The following is a 17,650-nucleotide window of genomic DNA, read 5'->3' as shown; positions in this document are numbered from 1 at the left end:
CTGTATCACTGGTTGAGGATGAGCATATGGCCCTCCCCATGTTGCAGGTTATCCAATTAGCTTCCTTTCATCTCCAAGACCATAGTGATTTTTCTGGGACAAGCATGTGACTAACTCGATGCTGGGGTTTCTGCTGGGAGGACAGGAATAAGGTACACTGACAAGGCAAGATGTGGAAGGGCCTGAATGAGCATGGTTCACATTCAGGCAGCTATAACCAGAGAGAGATTGAGTTCTGGTAATAATGTTTGAGAACCTGTATCCAGTCATCCCTGAAGTGCATGCTAATTCTGCCAATAAATTCTACTTTGTGACTCAGGTAACATGAGTCATAGTTTCTGTCTTGTGACTCATGACATGAGCACCACCTGGGTTTGGTCAGGTCAAGCAGAGAGGAGACCATGGGGCCAAGGCCTCTAGGCTGAGAGAAGCCCTGGGCTGCTGAGGAACTGAAAGAAGCTGAGGATCAGGGAGCAGCAGTGGAAGTTGGAGACCAGGGTGCTTCTGGGAGCTGTGCAGGAAAACATAGGTCTGTAGACTGAATGGGCTGGGGCTTAACAGAGTAAGGGGGTTGGATGGGAAGGAGAGTGCTTGGGTCACTGAATAGTGCAAAGGACCAGCTAGCAGAGGTCCCAGAGGCAGGGAAGAGGAGAGTAGGTCCAGGAAGGAGCCGAGCACTAGTCAGAAATGAAGCAAGGGAGGGCCTGGGGGTCTGGAGAGGCAGTCCTCCTCATTTACTGTGGGATCTATGCAATGAGGTCTTCTTTGGCCTTGGCATGAGCCATTCCTGGGGTGTGAAGAGGGCATAACCAGGACCAGGCGGAAGAATGGGGATGGAAGTGTGGATCAGGCTGTAAAGAGCCTGGCTCCACAAAGAGTATTGGGGGGCTTATCCAGTACTTCCTGGACATCCAGTCCAGGGACCATAGACTGTCTGAGGAGCCCTCCTCCCCAAGCCTCCAATGGAAGAGGAGCATCAATCAACAAGGGTTTACTGAGCTCCTCCCCCACTTCTATGCATGGCTGGGGACCAAGACACAGGACCAGTCAGGAGGGACAGGAAATTGTAAGCAGACGCTCAGGGGAGCAGAGGCAGCTAAGGGAGGAACAGTCTCACTCCAAACAGGCAGGAAGGCTCCTCTGCAATGTGGCAAGAGCTGGTGAGGTGGGGGGCAAAGGTGCAGAGGTAAGTCAAGAGTAGGGGACCAATGAGAGAGGAGCAAAGTGCTCAGCCTGACTCAGGACCCAAGAGATTCCAGGAGGCAGGGTAGCATCTATTGTGACTCTGATGCCTGTTTCAGACAATCCACTGAGACTTTAGTCTCCTTTTCCCTTCTGTGAAATGGGGGTGCCCTGTGGCCCTGGGAAAGGGCTAGGGGACTTGAGCCATGCCCCAAATCAACACTCTCCCAGCCCTTCCCCACCCCACCGGGTGGCTAAAAATAAAAGCAACGATAATTTCCCTAAATGAAACCTCCACTTAAACACTTAAAAAGCAATAAAAACTCAATTTTCTTTCTCTCAATTATTTTACTTATTCCATTTTCCAAAAGGTTCACCCTGTTATGAAGATGTATTTTTCCCCATCAGCGGCAGCGTTCTCCGCCATTACTCAAACTGACTCAGCCTCCCTCTGCCAGGAGGGTCGCCTGGTCTCCGCGGCAACCGGGTACCATATGACTGTATGACTGTGACTTCACCACCACTGCTAGTGATGGTGGGCACACTCTGGGTGGGGGCATGTCTTCTTGCTCTGGCCTTTGCCTGGATTGCCCATCCTACCAGCTCTGTTTCCCAGGGCCATCCCTGGGCCTCCCTGCCTCCAAACCTCTCCCAATAGCCTCTGCCCTCTGTCTCTTGGTCCCTCCATTTGGGCCACTCTGAGATGCATGGAGGGAGATAAAGTCCCATCACCCTCAGATGAGCAGGAGGGCTGGTTCAGGAGAGTAGGCCCAGTGTTTCAATCATGCAGGCCTGACACTGTAAAAATTAGGTTTCCCAATATCATTAGTGCTTTGTGATTGGATCCATTTGTATTACGCCAGCCCTGTTGCCTCATCTCTGCTAATTATTTTTATTCACTCCTTCCATTTTTAAACTGCTGTCTTACTGGCTTTTAATTTTTAATTATTGCTACTTCCCCTTCCTTTCCTAATTGGTCCAGACCCCTCCTGAGTGAGGCTCCCTGTGCCTGTGACTGTGACTGTTTCCTCCTAAGTGGCTGAGGCTTGCCCATCACCTGCCTTCAGTCTGTCCTGGTTGGTCACAGCCTTGTTCCAGAGGAAGACCATACACCTGACCCCCAGAGTTGTGAAGACAATACTCCAAACACCCACTGAACATCCTGGGCACCTGTGGATCACTGGGTACGGGGTGTAGTGGACCTTGGGAAGTATGAATGACCAGATCCACCCAAGAACTGTCTTTGTTCTGTTGTGAAAGAATTCCTGGGATCCACAGAAACATGGTGCTGGTGACACAGCTACCTCCCAACCACCTGCCACCCTGGTCCTGCTTTCCTCATGACTATGGGCCTCTGAGATTTACTATAAAAGGTCACCACTGTCTTCCCCCATGGCTCCAGAGGAGTCACTTTTGGCCTCACCTCTGAGCCTCTGCTCACACTGGTACCCCTGCCTGGTGTACCTTTTTACTTCTTGTCTCTACTGAATCTTGCTCAGTGCTCTCTGTTCAAATCAATCTGTCCATTTAGATATCCATCTGTTCATCCCTCTGTCTGTCCATGTCTGTCTGTTCAACTGCCTATTTATCAGTCTGTGTATCTCCTATTCTGATTTTTTCCCCCTCCCTCTGCCTAAGCCCCTCTGTGTATTTGTCCTAACCTCAGTCTTTCCCAGGTGTCTGCCTTGGGGGCCTCTTGTTTTCCTTCCTCCATGAGGAACAACTGTGAGGAGGATCCTTCTGTATTTTACTTGGCACAAGCAATATGCCAGAACTAAGGTCCCAGGAAGTTTCAAAATTGAATCAGACCCCCCATTTCTCCCAGCCCATACCACATGCATTCCTGACTGAGGGTCTTCACACTCAGCAACCATCCCTGTCTGTGCATCAGGAGGAGGGGAGAGCAGGGTTAGGATGGAAAGGAACTTCTTTTAATGAGCAGCTACATTATGCCAGGCACAATGCTGGACAAGGCTATATTTAATCCCTGATGCCACCTTGTTCTGGAGGAGCTGCTATAATTCTGTTTGCAGACAGCAGCCTGAGGCTCAAGATCTCATCCCTGGGAATCCTAGGCTTCTCCCAGAAGCCTACCAGAACTCCTCTTCTGCAAATGAGGATGGGTTGCCTACACAGTCTGAGAATTTTCTCCACCTCAACCCCTTCTGAGAAAAAAGCTGTAAGAGGCTTGTGACTAGAGTCTGTGAGGCAGGGACGTCACCATTCTTGTTCTCCCTCCTCTTTGCTGGCCCTGGCACAGGACTGCCTGGTTTGGAACAGGTGATCTGACCGGCATGATGACTGAATGAACGAAGGAGAAAGGAATAGCTGTCCCAACCCCACTTGGCCTCTATTGAATGCAACCCCAGGTGCTAATGGGCTCTTCATCCACAAGCACCTGGACTTCAAAGACGGATCTAGCAGAGGTGAGCCATCGCTAATGGCATCTCAGGCAGAGAAGAGGTGGGAGACCACTCGAATAGTTTGCCTTCTTGGTGTTCCTGCGACTGGCTCTCGCTATAACCCCTACGCGACTCAGTCCCCTAGTCTCACCACCCTCTCTACCCGAGGACGTGTGCCCCACTCTTCCGGGATCCCAGACATTGGCACCCGCGCGGGGCCGCGGGAGCTGCAGCGGCAGAGGGCAGGGCCACCTGGACGGCTGCACATGCGCGGAGCAGCCACCCGGCCCTGCCGCTGCAGCCCGCGCGCGCCCCCAGCCCCGCCACCGCCCGCGCCCCGAACGCGAGAAAAGCAAACAAAGACGTATTGGTTTCTGCTCTATTAGAGGCGCAGGAGGGGGGAAATCAATGTTTAGTAAATGGGAAAAGAGAAAATCGTTCAGGAAAGACAGTCTATTTCCAAGCCGGAGAGGGGTTCGTAAACAGCACAGGCCATTGCGGAGGAAGCACGGCGGGGCTATAAAACTCCCCGAGCGGAGGAATGCTCACTTAGTGAGCCCGCCGGGCCCGGTGACACCGACTTCGGGACTCCTCCCCCAGGCTAGGCTGGGGGGGAAGGTCCTGGTGTATCCCTTTAAAGCCACACCCCAGCACCTAGGGTGAGGACACAGCCTAGGCCAAGGTCCTCAGAGGGACTTGGGAAGTGGACACAGGCTCTAACGAGTGGAAGAAATTTTATCAGAGATGGGTAGCTTAACTGTAGCAGGGAGTGGAAGAGGTTGGGGATGGTAAAATAGAATTGAAGTTGGGATTGTCATCCAGATTGTTGGAGGTACCTCAGCCCAACCCCTGGACAGGCTGCAATAGCCTCAAAGGGCCTGGAAAAAATATGCAACAGCAGATAAGGATTTTGTGAACTTCTAGAAGGCTACAGATTGGAGGACAGAACCCAGAGTGGTTTTTGTTGGAGCCTCAGGATAGATTGTTGACCTCTTAATGCTAACCTGGAATGCTAACCTCCATTTCTGCTGGCCCCTGTGGCTGGCAGTTATTTTGTTCCAGAGAGCAGGACCCTGCAGCAAGCATATGGGACCCACGGAGCCTTAGTCCTCTCCATTCATCAAGACCCAACAGTCTGTGCCGAGAAGTATTGAATTTTAGCTTAAGATGGATCGCACGACTGGAGTCTCCTTTACAAATGAATTATATTCTGTTTACCATTTGTGTGTGCGTATGTGTGAGCATGTGTGTGTGTGTGCCAGATGAGTGTTTAGGTTTGTGGCCTGTTCCTGTGAGGGGCATTCTCTCATGGTTAGAAACGCATATATAGGAGTTTGTAATCAGGAAGCAGCAGCTAGGGTGCAGGCAGTTCTTGCAAGAAGTTTGATAGAGAATAAAAAAGATCCTGTGGGTAGAGAATTGGGGAAGAGTGTGTATAAAAGAGCAGTAGTTTTATTATTGTTGTTGCTGTTATTGTTACTATTATATTGGTACAGGATCCTTCTCCCTGAAGTAAATTCCTTTCAGGTTCACGGTAGAATGTGAGGCCAGCTCTGTTATTATCTCATTTGCTGAGGAAATGGAGACTCAGAGAGGTAAGGTGACCTGTTTGGGATCACACAACAGGAGCTTGGAGCTGGGTGTTCAGAGCGTGTGGTTGGGTCCTGAAGTGATTCTCCTATGAAGAAATGAAAAGACAACTGGGAGTAGGAAGGTGCCAGTAGAAGGGAGGGAATTGAAGGACATGGGGGCGCTAGGCTTCCCAAGGCAGAATGCTGAGATCTTGGTTGCCCTGGATGAGAAAAGAGGCCGGAGAAAGAATGTGCCCAGGTAAATGGTCCAGCTGAGAGGTTTGCCTTCAAAGCAGGCTCTGTCTCTAGGACTTTGCAGCCCACTTCCCACCTAAGATAGCTGCTTGAATTCTACCCCTTGGGCCTCTGCTTTCCCATTTGTACAAGAGGGCATCTGGACTGGGTTATGGGAGTGGAGAACTTCTGGGTTTCTCTTTGCTTTTAACTTTTGATACTCTGTGCTAAGCATATGTATAGGTTTGTAGGTACATGGTGTATATGTGTGTGTGTGTGTGTGTGTGTGTGTGTGTGGCCAGAGGGGAGAAAAATGTAGGGAGCTAAACCAATGAGGTGGGGGAGTACCTGTTCACACTGGATTGGGGTGGGAGTCCCAAGGGCCTGCTAGGTAAGTCAGCTCAGGGTGAGGGATGAGTTTGAGCATGAGCTGCCAATTTGGGTGGCCCAGACCTATGCCTGGAACCAAGGGATGAAAGTGTATAATAGGGTGCAAGTGCAGGAAGAGTGGGCAGAGGAGGCTCATAGACTCCAAGACTTGAATTTCTATCCTCCATATCCAATTCCTATCCTTGTACCACTCTGGCCCCAATGCTCAGGGCCAGCACAAAAGAAAACCATTTGCTTCAGCTAAAGCAAACAGCAGATGGAGTTAGTGATAAGGGAGCTTCAAGGTGAAATCTGACAGCATGGCCCCTGGCCTGGGCAGAGGAGGGATTCAGAGAGGAAATGGTTATAAGAAGGGAGCTTGGGCTGGGGTTATGGCTCAATAGTAGAGCGCTTGCCTAGCACGGGCAAGGCCCTGGGTTCGATCCTCAGCACCACATTAAAAAACAAAAACAAAAACAAAAACACAAAGATATTGTGTCCAACTACAATTTTAAAAAAAGAAAAAGAAAGAATAAGGGAGCTCAACAAGGCTCTGGGAAAAAGGAGCCCGAAGAAAGAGGGTGGAGAGTCACTCTGGGGGGGTCAAGCCTCAAGGAGGTGAGTATAGTTCATGGACAGCAGAGTATGGAGGCACTAGGGAGAGTGCTTTCAGGCCTGGTCCCTGTAGAGTTCTTGAGGAATTACCTACCCCAAGCACCGTCTTAGTCCTGGAGTTATCTTCTAGCATGGGCATCCAGGGCAGCTAAGCATGGACTACAAGGTCAGGAAAACCCAGTGTTAAGAGGAGACCAGGGCTAGGCTTTGGCCTAGAATGCCTGTGGAGAATCACACATGGCCAACCACAGGGCTACTAAGCAGGCAGATGGATAGAGGTTTCCTGATACCAGAGGCTGGTCTCTTCTCATTCATGGAGGCAGATGCTTTTTTAGCCCAGAAGCCTGGTTCCATGTGGGAAGCTTCACCAGAGAAGATGTTTCCAGGAGGGGCTCAGGCCACAGCATACCTGGGCTCACTTTCTTAGGGAAGCAGGTACAGAGTGAAGGCCATGCCAGGGTCCATTCTTCTCACTGTGCCATCCTGCCATAGTGTGAGATCAAGCAAGACTGGAAATTGAATATGGGAGGTGGGTGCAGCTAGATGAGTGGGACCAGGTCGCCTATGGACTAGGGATCAGGTTTCCAGGGTTGGGGGGAGATGTTAAGGCAATTACTCATAGGCCTGGTGATGAGATGTCTTTTATTTCCAAGGACCCTCTCCTCCTCTTGCAGAAATCAGCTTCAACTCTGTCTGACTTCCCAGCCCTTGCTGTGCACCAGTTCATCTGACCCTCACAGTAAGCACCCTGCAGATTCTCCTGTTGTAACCCTCTTCAAAACAGAAAAGGAGCCTGGCAGGATTGACCCAGAGCCTCCTTCCTCTCCATGGCTGTAGTGGGTAAATAAATGATTTCCTGGAAGCAAGATGTTCTTTTAGTACATTTCGCTCATTGAAGAAACAAATGAGTTCCCTAACCAGAGGTCCTGTAGCCTCTAGAAAAACAGCTGCAGCCTCAGTTGCCCTGGTCCCTCCAAGGGGCCCCCTGGGAGTCCAGGCTGTGTATAGTGGTAAGGGAGTGTTTTCTGCCACTCTGGCCTTTATCAGCGAACTCATCCAGGGATTTTCATCTGTCCCTCTGTATCCAACACCCCCATGCTCCTCCCTGCCCCCATTCAGCTCCACAGGTACAGGGGCACATGGTTGCTGAATATCTGGCCTTGACCTCAAGGTGCTGTAGGTCTGGGGTCATTTTCAAATGTTGATGGGAATGCCTTCCAGGAAAATGTTATTACAGATCTGGTCTATCTGCCTAGCAGGAGGACCTTTTTCTATCAGTCTGGTTTTTGTGCCCATCCTTTGTGCCCTGACTGATATAGCCTGGGAAAATCTCCCTCCCCATTTTTTAGTGGGAGAGGAGATGAGGAGGGTGAAGAAAAGCCAGAAAAAGAGCAGTTGTGGAGGGTGGTTAGTAATATGGGCTTTAATGTGGGCCTCACTCTGGGCCCCAGGCCTAGAAAGAGTAGAATAGGTCCTGACTCTCTCTCTGGCAATGGGGTTGTGAGTCAGGATGGGCCTCTCACCTGCGAGATGGCTCTCAGCACCCTGGAGAGCTCCCACAACTCTGTCAGGCCCCACCTGTAGTATCTGTGTCAATACCTGGGGTTCTGGTCTCATGTATATGCTGTCCCTCCAATAGGTGGAACCCCATCTAGCTTGTGTTCTCCCACATTGTCAGGGACAGGCCAAGATCTCTTGACCAGCATGTTTGTTGACCAACTGAATGATAGTTTCTCCAGGATGCCTCTACCATGCCCCAGGCTGCTTTTGGGTCCTAAGAGACCATCTTCCCATACTCTACTTCCTCTCAAAGTTTTAATTTAACCAAGTCATCCTTTTTTCCTCCCTGAAGAATCAATATTTTCTCTGTCTTTTGACACTTATTTTATTTTATTTTTACATGCGGCCTCCCAAAGGCTGTAATTTACAGCTAATACCATGCAATCAGAGACAATGGCTGGGCGCCTGTGAGCGGGAGCAGGCAGGCTCCCTGCCAGGTGCCCCCACTCCCCCTCTCAGGGGTGCCCATGGCTGTGAGGCCTCTGGGTGCAAGATTCACAGGCAGGCAGGGGGAGACATAAGCCAAGACCTCAGCTCTTATTGAAGACACAAAGAATGAAGCAGCCCAGGGGTGTGGCAGTTTCTTTGGGGGACTGACCTGAGTGGAGGGACAAATGAAGTGCTCATGGGTTTCTGCTGGGCTGGCCTCAGCTGCAAAGAGCTCCCCCCATAGCAAAGTACCAGGGTGATGCCTCTGGCAGGCACCTCCTTACTCTCTCGCTGTGCCTGCGTGGCTCCCGCGCTGTAATCTACAGTGCTGTTACTCTGTGTCAGTGATTTAAATCCTCTGATGGAGCTTGTGACAGCTTAAATGGCTGCCATCCCCTCCCCATATCCACCAGGCCCTGACGAGGCCCTACGGGGGAAGGACTGTTTGCTGAGGGTGGGGTTCAGACAGTATTTTCCAAGCTTGAGGGTGGCCAGCCTGCTATTCCGTGCCCCTCTGGAGGGGAGGGAGCTGAGCGTGCCCTCTCTTCTTTCCCTCACCAGTGATCAAGGAGGGAAGATAAAACCCTCCATAAATTCCTGGGAAATAGAGTGTCTGGAACATGCTCAATTCCACCTGCCCGCAGGTGAGAGGCACAGGGAAGGGGCAGGGAGCCAGCGCCCAGTGGTCCATCTCTGCAGCTGTGATCTGTGACAGAGGGCAGCAGGACAGGCTTGGAACTCAGCTTTGCTTAGACCCAGACCCAGCCTCACCAGTCACCCCTAATTATGCTGGTGCTCAGCCATAGCTTTCCCATGTTCGTTTCCTGGAATCTTCCCTTCTATTCAGATATTTGATCCCCAGCTCCATTCAGCTAATGGAGCAGGGAGACCTTGTACATATGGGGATTCTAAGGTACATAAAGGCAGGGCTGGCTAAGGTCACCGAGGGATGGACATCTTGAGAGGGAGGCTGGCTTCCTTTCCAGGCTCCCTTCCTGGTAACAGTCCAGGGGGCAGTCTTGGGGACAGAATCTCTCAGCCCTGGATTAAAAGAGCCCAGTATTGTTTCATCTTCTAGCTCTGAGGTCCCAGACCTTCTCAATACATCCTCAGAAAGAATGGCCTGCGGAATCCATCAAGGTCCAAGGCTAGTTCAGGGTGGGTCTCACACAGATATGAGATCTCAGCTCTGCTGGATGATGTCTGGGAAAAGACTCAGACTTTCTGGGGCCCAGGCCTAACAGGGGCAGATGAGCCCTGGTTGGGCACCATGTGATGGGAGAAAGCAGCTCAGTGGCTGTGCAGACACCATGAGGCTCCCCACCCTGGATTCAGGGGACATCATTAAAGCCAAGGCCTGAAGGAAGGGTGAGTGGAATTCTCCAGAATGAAGACCCTTGGGAGGGGGTAGGTATTCTTGTGAGAAGGAACTACATAAGTGAAGCATTCCCTGAGGGAGGAGGCAGACTTTGCTCTTATTGGGGGATGGAGGAACATGGCAGAGTTCCAGTCTTAGAAGAACAGACACAGATCTTGTGACCTACCTTGTCCCGAGTGAGGAGACAGGCAGAAGCATCCCCTTCCTCCATAAGTGGAAACTGAGGCTCAGTGAAGTTAACTGACTCACTCAAGGTCAACAGTTTGCAAGAGGCTGAGCTGTGACTTACGCTCAGGTCCCATTACCACCCCTCAGCTCTGACCTCAGGGTAAGCTGGGCTTGTAGCTTGCCAGCCTCCTAAACCCCTGCAAATCCCTCCGGGGAGTAGGAAGTGTCAGAGGAGTAATTAAATGATTGAGTGAGCATGGCCAGCAACTGGAACGAGGCACCCGGCCACACCAGGTGTCCTTCCAAATAACCACATGTCCCTAGTTGGGGGCTCCAAGGGCCTGGGCTGGTAGGAGGGACCTGTCTGCCTGCCAGGGTGGGAGTCAGGCCGACTAAGCTCTGTGCAGAACTGTGGAACGTGAGCTCGGGGCTCAATAGGACAAATTGTTTCCTATGAGTGACTCGTTCTACCACTGCGCTATCCTATGGAGCTCACATCCTAGAGGGCAGACTCGGGACAGATGGATTGGCATAGGTGGGGTAGCTGGGAGGGGGGCATGGGCTGACTTCTCAGGGTCCCATTTCAATTTAAACAGGCCCATTGGATAGAGCCAGGCTTAGGAGCAAGACATACCTGGGGTTTCCTTCTGCTTTTAGAAACCTCCCCCTATGCACAACCCTGACTCAGCTGCTCAGTCCAGCCCCCCCACTTCCCACCCCAACTGCCTTAATGACTTTTTAATAAATTGAAAAATTGTTTCAATACCAAATGCGATCCTGGGACATTGTTCGTGACTGTATTGAGCTTAAGTCAAATGCTTTGCGTCCCCAAATCCGACTGATTAATAATTACAAGGAGCAAGTCTGTCTTTACTGTAATGTGTTTAGGAAAACTGATGGATTTAATTTTTTTATCGGCCAAAGTAAGAAAATGTAATCTTTCTGAAAGTATCTAATACAACAATGCACCATAATTAGTTTCTCTGGAAACAGGCATAATGGAATAGAATAATAAATCACTTCTCCTTTCGTCCCTTCCCTCTGATGGAGAGAGATTTCCCCTCTGTGGGGCAGGGAATAGGACAGGGAACAGAACTCAGGGGGAGCAACACAGCCATGGCTGTGTAGCTTTGGCTTCTGTTAGCTTAGTCAATAGGACATGGGCCTGCCCTACTCACCAAGGGGCACATCGCAAATTTCTCCATTCCCAGACCAGATCCCAAACATCCTCCAGGACCCAGGTCCCAAGTTGGTGGTCACTCTTTCCCCTTTTACCAGCCAGACCTATACACACACATTCCCTTTGATACCTCTCCTGCCTGGGCTAAGTTGACATGCCTGGGTCTTCAAAGGACAGTAGTGACAGATTATTACTTTGGTTGAGTGTGTAGGGATCCTGAGATAAGGGGAGTGCAATAGGTAGGCATGAGAAAGTTATTTTGCTGCTGGGATTGCTCAGTTACTAACTTTCCTCATGTGTCCCCTTCCCCCAGTTTAGGCTTTTGGGTGAGAAGAGAAGGAGACAACAGAAGAAATGAAGGAGGGATGGTCCCAGTCCAGCCCACTACGAGACAACTCTTCTCCCAGCCAGGTGGGAACTGGTCTGCCTCCCACTTTCTTCAGGCACCCCTTAGGGAATGGATTACCATAGAGAACTCAGTCCTCCTGGGCCCTGCCCCAATTCCTGGGACAGCTCTGCCTGGCAGCCTCCTTAGACCTCCTCCCCACACTCTCCCCATTCTGAGCCAACACCTTAGGTGTGGACAGTTTTCATCAGAGATTCCCTTGCATCCTGGGTGCTCCCCGCTCAATTGCTGACCAGCCGCAGGCCTGCAATCAGTAATGACAGGATAATTGTTTGTCTTATTGATCACGATCAGCCTTCTGTGGCTCAGTGATGGATGATGTGGAAAGAGTCACACCCTCCTTGGCATAAGCACCCCTATACTAAGAGAATTAAAGATGGGCTGGCCTGGCCCTGTCTCCATTCTGCTACCTCACTTCTCCTGTCTTGGCTCTGGCCTACAGTGATGGAACAAAATGAGCACTTAATTAGGAATCTCAAAGCCTGGGGTCACCCCAGAGTCCCCAACCTCCCTCCCTTCCTCTCCTCTGCCTTTAACCTCAGATCTGCTCCCATAGCCCAATCCTAGAAGACCAGGCATCATCGAAATCCCCCACCCCATCCCATTCAGTTTAGATGTTTGAAGAATCAGTGTGTGACTGGGCTACCCCAGAAGATACCTTATAAACACCTGCATAGAACATGAAGCCCACTGTCTAGAACTAACCAGCCAATTGGTCACTCATTGCCACCATAACCCTCCCCTTGAAAGCTCCCTCTCTCACCTAGCCCATCCTCTTCCTTCCTAAATTCCAGAGACACTCTCCCAACTCTCTGCCCCAGCTTCTCCCATTGTAACCATCATCATACCCATGTCCAGAGCCACTGCCTGAGCCTAGCTCAGACCCTTCCCATAGGGAAGCAGAACTGGCATCCAGGTGCTATTGGCTCACCAGGCTCTTCTTGGAATCCCCTGAGCCTACCTCTCAATCTCCCTGAAAAAATGCCATCTTTTTGGGGAGCCAGGCCTGGAGCAGGAGGCCTAGTTTGTGATCCCAGGAAGACTAAGAAAGACCCATCTCAATCTTGCCAGACAAAGAGGCTAGAAATATGGGTGCATGGGGCTAGGAGGTGGAGGTGGTTGAGAAGGAAAGGAATCTGGTGGCCTCTGTCAGCAATTACCAAATTTGCCTCTTATCCTTGATTCCAGGCTAAAGGTAGAGTTTCACCTTCCCACCCCCTGATGGTCAGATGGGACTGCAGTGATTCTGATTCTGGCCAATGAGTGGTGAGGACATTTAACAGCAGATATGAGACCTTTAGGGGCCCTCTCTTTCTTGTCCATGAAGCTAGCCAATTTTCTAGGTTTTAGCTGTTTGGTCTTCCCAGTCTCATTGTGAGGATGACATGGAGCAGAGCCTCCACTGACCCATGAAGGGCATGTAGCAGGGAAAAGAAATAAACCTTCATTATTTTAAGTCACTAAGATTTGGGTGGTTGTTATTGCAGCCTAGCTGAGCCCATCCTGACTGATTTTGAGTAGGAAGGGAGGCCCTGTGAGTGGGTGGTATTGGGACAAGGGATGAGAGGGATGGCAATAAGAGTAGATTATATGCTGAGAGGCCAGGTACACCGTGGTTTAGCCACCATGGCCCTTCCTCTCCCTATACTTCAATCTCCCTATCAGTGTGCTGTGTGTCTCTTGGGACTGTGGGGGAGAATCAAATAAGGGGAAAGTATGAAAGTCTTTTAATCAATCAGGCAGAGTGGCACACACCTGTAATCCTAGCAACTCAGGAGGCTGAGGCAGGAGGATAGTAATTTCAAGGCAAATTAGTGAGACCCTATCTCAAAAATAAAATAAAGGGCTTGGGCTGTGGCTCAGAGACAGCACCTCCGGGTTCGCTCCCCAGTACCAAAAAATAAAATAAAACAAAACCCACGAAAAATTCCTTGAGTTAGGGAGCAGTGAGCACAGGTGAGTGTGGATAGAGATAGTGACAGTGAGTTTGTGAGCCCTGGTGTGGGGACTTTTGGTGCTACTGTGAGGGTGACAGCAATCGTGGTGATAGTAATGGTCACATTGACCATGATGGTGACTACTACGGTGACAGCAGCACTCAGCTGTTGGCAACCACATTGGTGATGGTGTTTGTGCTGGCAGTGAGGATGCTGACAGCAGTTGAGTCCATTCCCATCAGCCTGGCCAAAGCCCCACCAGGGCACAGGCACAGCGGTGATCACAGCAGTCCGGATGGAAGGCCTCGAACATTGATTAATTACCTCCGCTGGGGTTGGCTCATTGTCCGCTGATCTCTGCTTCTCAAATGCTCTGCCTGTCTGACCCTGGCAAGCCTTCCAGAGCAGTACTGTGTGGTGTCGGGGCAGAGGTTTCCAGATATGCCAGCCCCAAGGCCTCTTTATTTGCCTTAGATGAGCACCCGCCACTGGGTCCAGTGCAAGCTCCTCTTGGGGAGCTGAGTTCTGGGTGTTGTTCTGGGCAACTGTAAAAGCATCAGATTGTGTTTTCCTGAAACCTGATGGGTACAATATGGAATTTCCATGTGCCAATGGTGTGTATCGGGTGCAGGCTGGAGTAGGGAGCTGGGGAGAGAGGTGGCTCAGGCTCAATAGAGCCTAATGGTGGACACTGCTTACAGAGGTCAGAGAATAGCCTTGGCAAACATCTTTGCCCCTTCCATGCACTATCTTGTATTGGCCTCTAGGGGCACCATGGATTCAGTGATGACTCTGCCCCAGTTGACCTCTGGGAATCCCAGTCTAACAGAGAGGCTGTTATTGAATGAAGACACATCTAATATGTGTGATTGACATGGAAATTTCAGTGACCAGGGCCAAGCAACTCTCTGACTCTAAGAACCTCTACCTGCAGCCCACCTCCTTACTGATGGGCAAACTAAGGTCAGGAATAGGTAAGGCTGGCCCCAAGTCACACAGGGATGATCTGGGTCAGAGTTACATTCTTGCCTCCTGGCCACGGCTCCCCACACCATACCCCATCTTCTCATTCTCAGCTGTACTTTTGCTGGAAGGCACAGATGAAGATTAAAAAAAAAAATCTTCTATTTTGTTTTTGCTGAATTGGCACTTCTGTCATCCTAATCTGAGGGGTTTGGCTTGTCTGCTCTGAGGGAGGAAAATGCCTCCATTTAAAAGCAGAACTAAAAGAAAAACATCCACAGGCCCCATTTCACTGCGCCAGACACGATGAGCAAACCATGGTCGTTAACATGATAAAAGTCACTTTGTCTGGGTGTAAAATTCATTTTTCCCCATTTAGCACATGGTGCATTTGCATCATGCTGCAGTTCCTGGGCTGCGGTCTCCTCCCAAGGATGTCCTGAAATTGTTCCCATTCCCCAGGCAAGGCACCTAAGACCTGGACCTCATGAGATGGGGCCACAATGGCAGGAGGGGCTGATCATATGGCTGTTCCCATGGTCATGAGGCTGTTCCTCCCAACAGACATTAAACCCCACACTCTCTGGCCAGGTCTAAAGGGGACTTGGCAGAGTGGATGAATAGAGTATCTGGGATCTCCCAAAGAGTCCCCATTGACCTGGTCCTTATCCTGACTCTATCACAGAATACCCACAGAAATCTACCCTGCCTACCACTTGTCCCCCATTTCTATCTACTCTCCCCATCAACCCAGAAATCTTGCCCTCAGAAGCAGGGCCTTACCCAGCTCCTGACTCTCAGAGAGGGGAGGGAGTTACCTGTGCTCACCCTGATCAACTGAGGCAAGGCTCATTCAGTCCTATCACATCAGGACTGAGAGTTCAAATCCCATCAACTTGTACTAGAATCCACAGGGTCAAATGCCCAGGTTGAGGCTGACAGCCTGGGTTCTGCCTCCTATTCTGTCTTAGAATATAGCCTTGGAGCTTCCCATACTTGGACTTAGTTTCCCTGATTATACAAGGAAATAGAGCAGAGTCTGAAGTCCCTTCCAATTCATCTATCCCCAAAAGTTATTCAAACACTTTCAGCTCTGTAACTTGAACCTTTAGAGAAACCCAGTACCATGGAGTATCATGGCAGTAGGCCAGGGAACAAGTGGACAGAGGGAGCAGAAAGGAAGAGCCCGCTGTCCCTCTGCCTATCAGGCCAAAGAAAACCTAAGGCTTCCTTGAAGACCCTTTCCTTGACTTCTCCCCACAGAGGCTGTGCTAGCTCCAGGGAGGAGGTGGCATTGGACTTCCAAAATATGATCCAGGTGAGGTGGCAGATGATGATAGATAAGATAGAGCCTCAGGGCTTAGAGAGGTGGGAGTTGAGAACCCTTTTCTACAGATCTCTGCCAACAAGAAAGGAAGCAGGAATGGATAGGACATTTAGTATATTGCCCCTCAGATGTGGGGACTTGGACACAGTTACTAATACATTGTCCACTGACAGAGACAAGGCTTCAGAGAGCTTTCCCCTTCTGGAAAGAAAGAGAGGATGGTAGTGGCCCCAAGAAGGAGAAGAGAGAGAGCCCCTATGCAACATACCCCCCCAGCCTTGGGGCAGGCGTGGTCAAAAGGGCCGAAGAACTTGCACAGTACCTGGACCTGGGCTTGCCAGGCTGCCCTGCCCTGCCTCTTTGATTAGAGAGCTGGAGATGCTGGGAAGACCTGGGCAGCTGATGGACATTCCATCAGCAGTGGGGAATGGAGTGCAGCCTATAGGGGCAACAGAGTAGGCTGGAGCCCCCTTAGAAATAACGTTGGGGTCCTTACAAGGGATTTTCTGGGTAACACGAGACTCTAGCAAGACTTTAGGGCTAGGTATACGCTGTCTTCCCTCCAATCTGGGACAAAGGGGCTCTGTGTCCGACACCCCACAACTTAATATCCTGCTACTTGAAGAAGCATCTCTGACTGCTGGCCACAGCACAGTTCTCAGGGCTGCTAGAGTGCTGGGGAGGGGTGAGGGGCCTCCACCCTGGTTTAAGGGTGCGGGAGGCGCAGTGCGCATGGCAGGCGGGGGCCCAGCAACAGCTGTTCACTTACTGAAGCTATTTTATAATATTGCCGGAGCTTTTAAAATAATCCCATTTCTGCAGAATATTCCCAGCTAATTGGAGCTGTCTCTTTCTTATTAAACAGAAAGGTTATAAAAATGTGTGTTGAGGGTTTAAGAGCAATACCTCTCGGCTGCTCTGATTGTTATGACAAGGATAACATACGAACCGGAAGCCCTTGCTTGGCGGGCTAGGCGGAGCAAGCTCTGGTGGTTGGGCTGAGGTGGAGCAGGGGCAGGGGCAAGGGCAGGGCCTGGCTATCTTTCCCTGTGGCACCTTGCATAGCACAAGCTTGAGGAATGGCAGCTTTCCCCAGAACAATTGCTCTCTAAACACTTAGGCTGCTGTGACAGGGCTGTCCATCAGCCAGGCCTCTGACTGGGGGAGTTCGCATAATTTACCAAGAGGCAGTGGAAAGGGGGGGAAGTGATTCCAATTAGCTGAGCCAGGAAGCAGATGAGCTCTCTAGGACCTCAGTGCTTTGGGAGGATGAATAAATAGCCCCCTCTCTGTGATGAGGGCAGCCTAGAAACAGGGGTCTCTGCTTCTCTCTGGTGCAGGGTGTGTACCCTGACTGTTATGAAAGCCTTGGGATCCCCTCCCCACCCTCCATCAGAACAGCTTTACTTTGAACTGTTATATATTGGTAATCTGCATTAATTTAGTTTAATAAAAGAGTTACCTGTTGCTTAAAAACCAGTATGAAATCCAGGGTCCCGAAAGAGGAAGATCTGCCTTCCTTGGATCTCCTTTCTGTTTGGTAGCTGCCCTATCTAACCAATTGTCCAGGAGTAAATCATTCAGCACCTGGCACAAGCCCAGGGGACCCAGGGAACCCAGGGGCCTCTCTAACAGAAGACTCCAGATTGATTCAGGCCCCACCTTCTGTCCCTGTTACATTTCTCTCTGGGACATTTTTTTTTCCCAGAGGCCACCCCACTTTCCCTGTGCACCTGGGCAACATATAGGGAGGTCTCTACCCATTGACTGATCCAACAGTCACTCTGACATGTGCCTTAGTCCTGGCCTGGTCCTAGCTTGGGGCTCGGTTCTACATTGTCTAGCATGTGTTAAGCCTGGCCCATCACCTCAGGTGGGCAATGTGTGCAGGGGTGAAGGCAATACTCTTGCCCCACCTCCCTCCATAAG

At 50.6% G+C, this 17,650-nt stretch overlaps 2 long non-coding RNA genes across 3 annotated transcripts; one reads left to right on the top strand and one right to left on the bottom strand.

Moving 5' to 3' along the window:
* Positions 1 to 382: 382 nt before the first annotated feature.
* Positions 383 to 7,239, top strand: LOC120884278 (uncharacterized). Of its 2 annotated transcripts, XR_013436498.1 has the most exons (3): positions 383 to 529; positions 3,443 to 3,608; positions 4,633 to 7,239. It is a non-coding gene; the product is annotated as an uncharacterized LOC120884278 (long non-coding RNA). The 2 variants fall into 2 exon arrangements; XR_013436499.1 differs by lacking the exons at positions 383 to 529; positions 3,443 to 3,608 and adding an exon at positions 3,857 to 3,948.
* On the bottom strand, positions 3,952 to 10,051 carry LOC144376258 (uncharacterized). The gene is made up of 2 exons (XR_013436500.1): positions 9,907 to 10,051; positions 3,952 to 5,262 (listed from the first exon to the last, which is right to left on the bottom strand). It is a non-coding gene; the product is annotated as an uncharacterized LOC144376258 (long non-coding RNA).
* Between the last annotated feature and the right edge of the window lie 7,599 nt (positions 10,052 to 17,650).

Source organism: Ictidomys tridecemlineatus, chromosome 3 (assembly GCF_052094955.1).
Source record: "Ictidomys tridecemlineatus isolate mIctTri1 chromosome 3, mIctTri1.hap1, whole genome shotgun sequence".
Taxonomy (NCBI): Eukaryota; Metazoa; Chordata; class Mammalia; order Rodentia; family Sciuridae; genus Ictidomys; species Ictidomys tridecemlineatus.
Note: the sequence above shows the minus strand (reverse complement) of the source record. Positions and strands in the feature narration are given on the sequence as shown.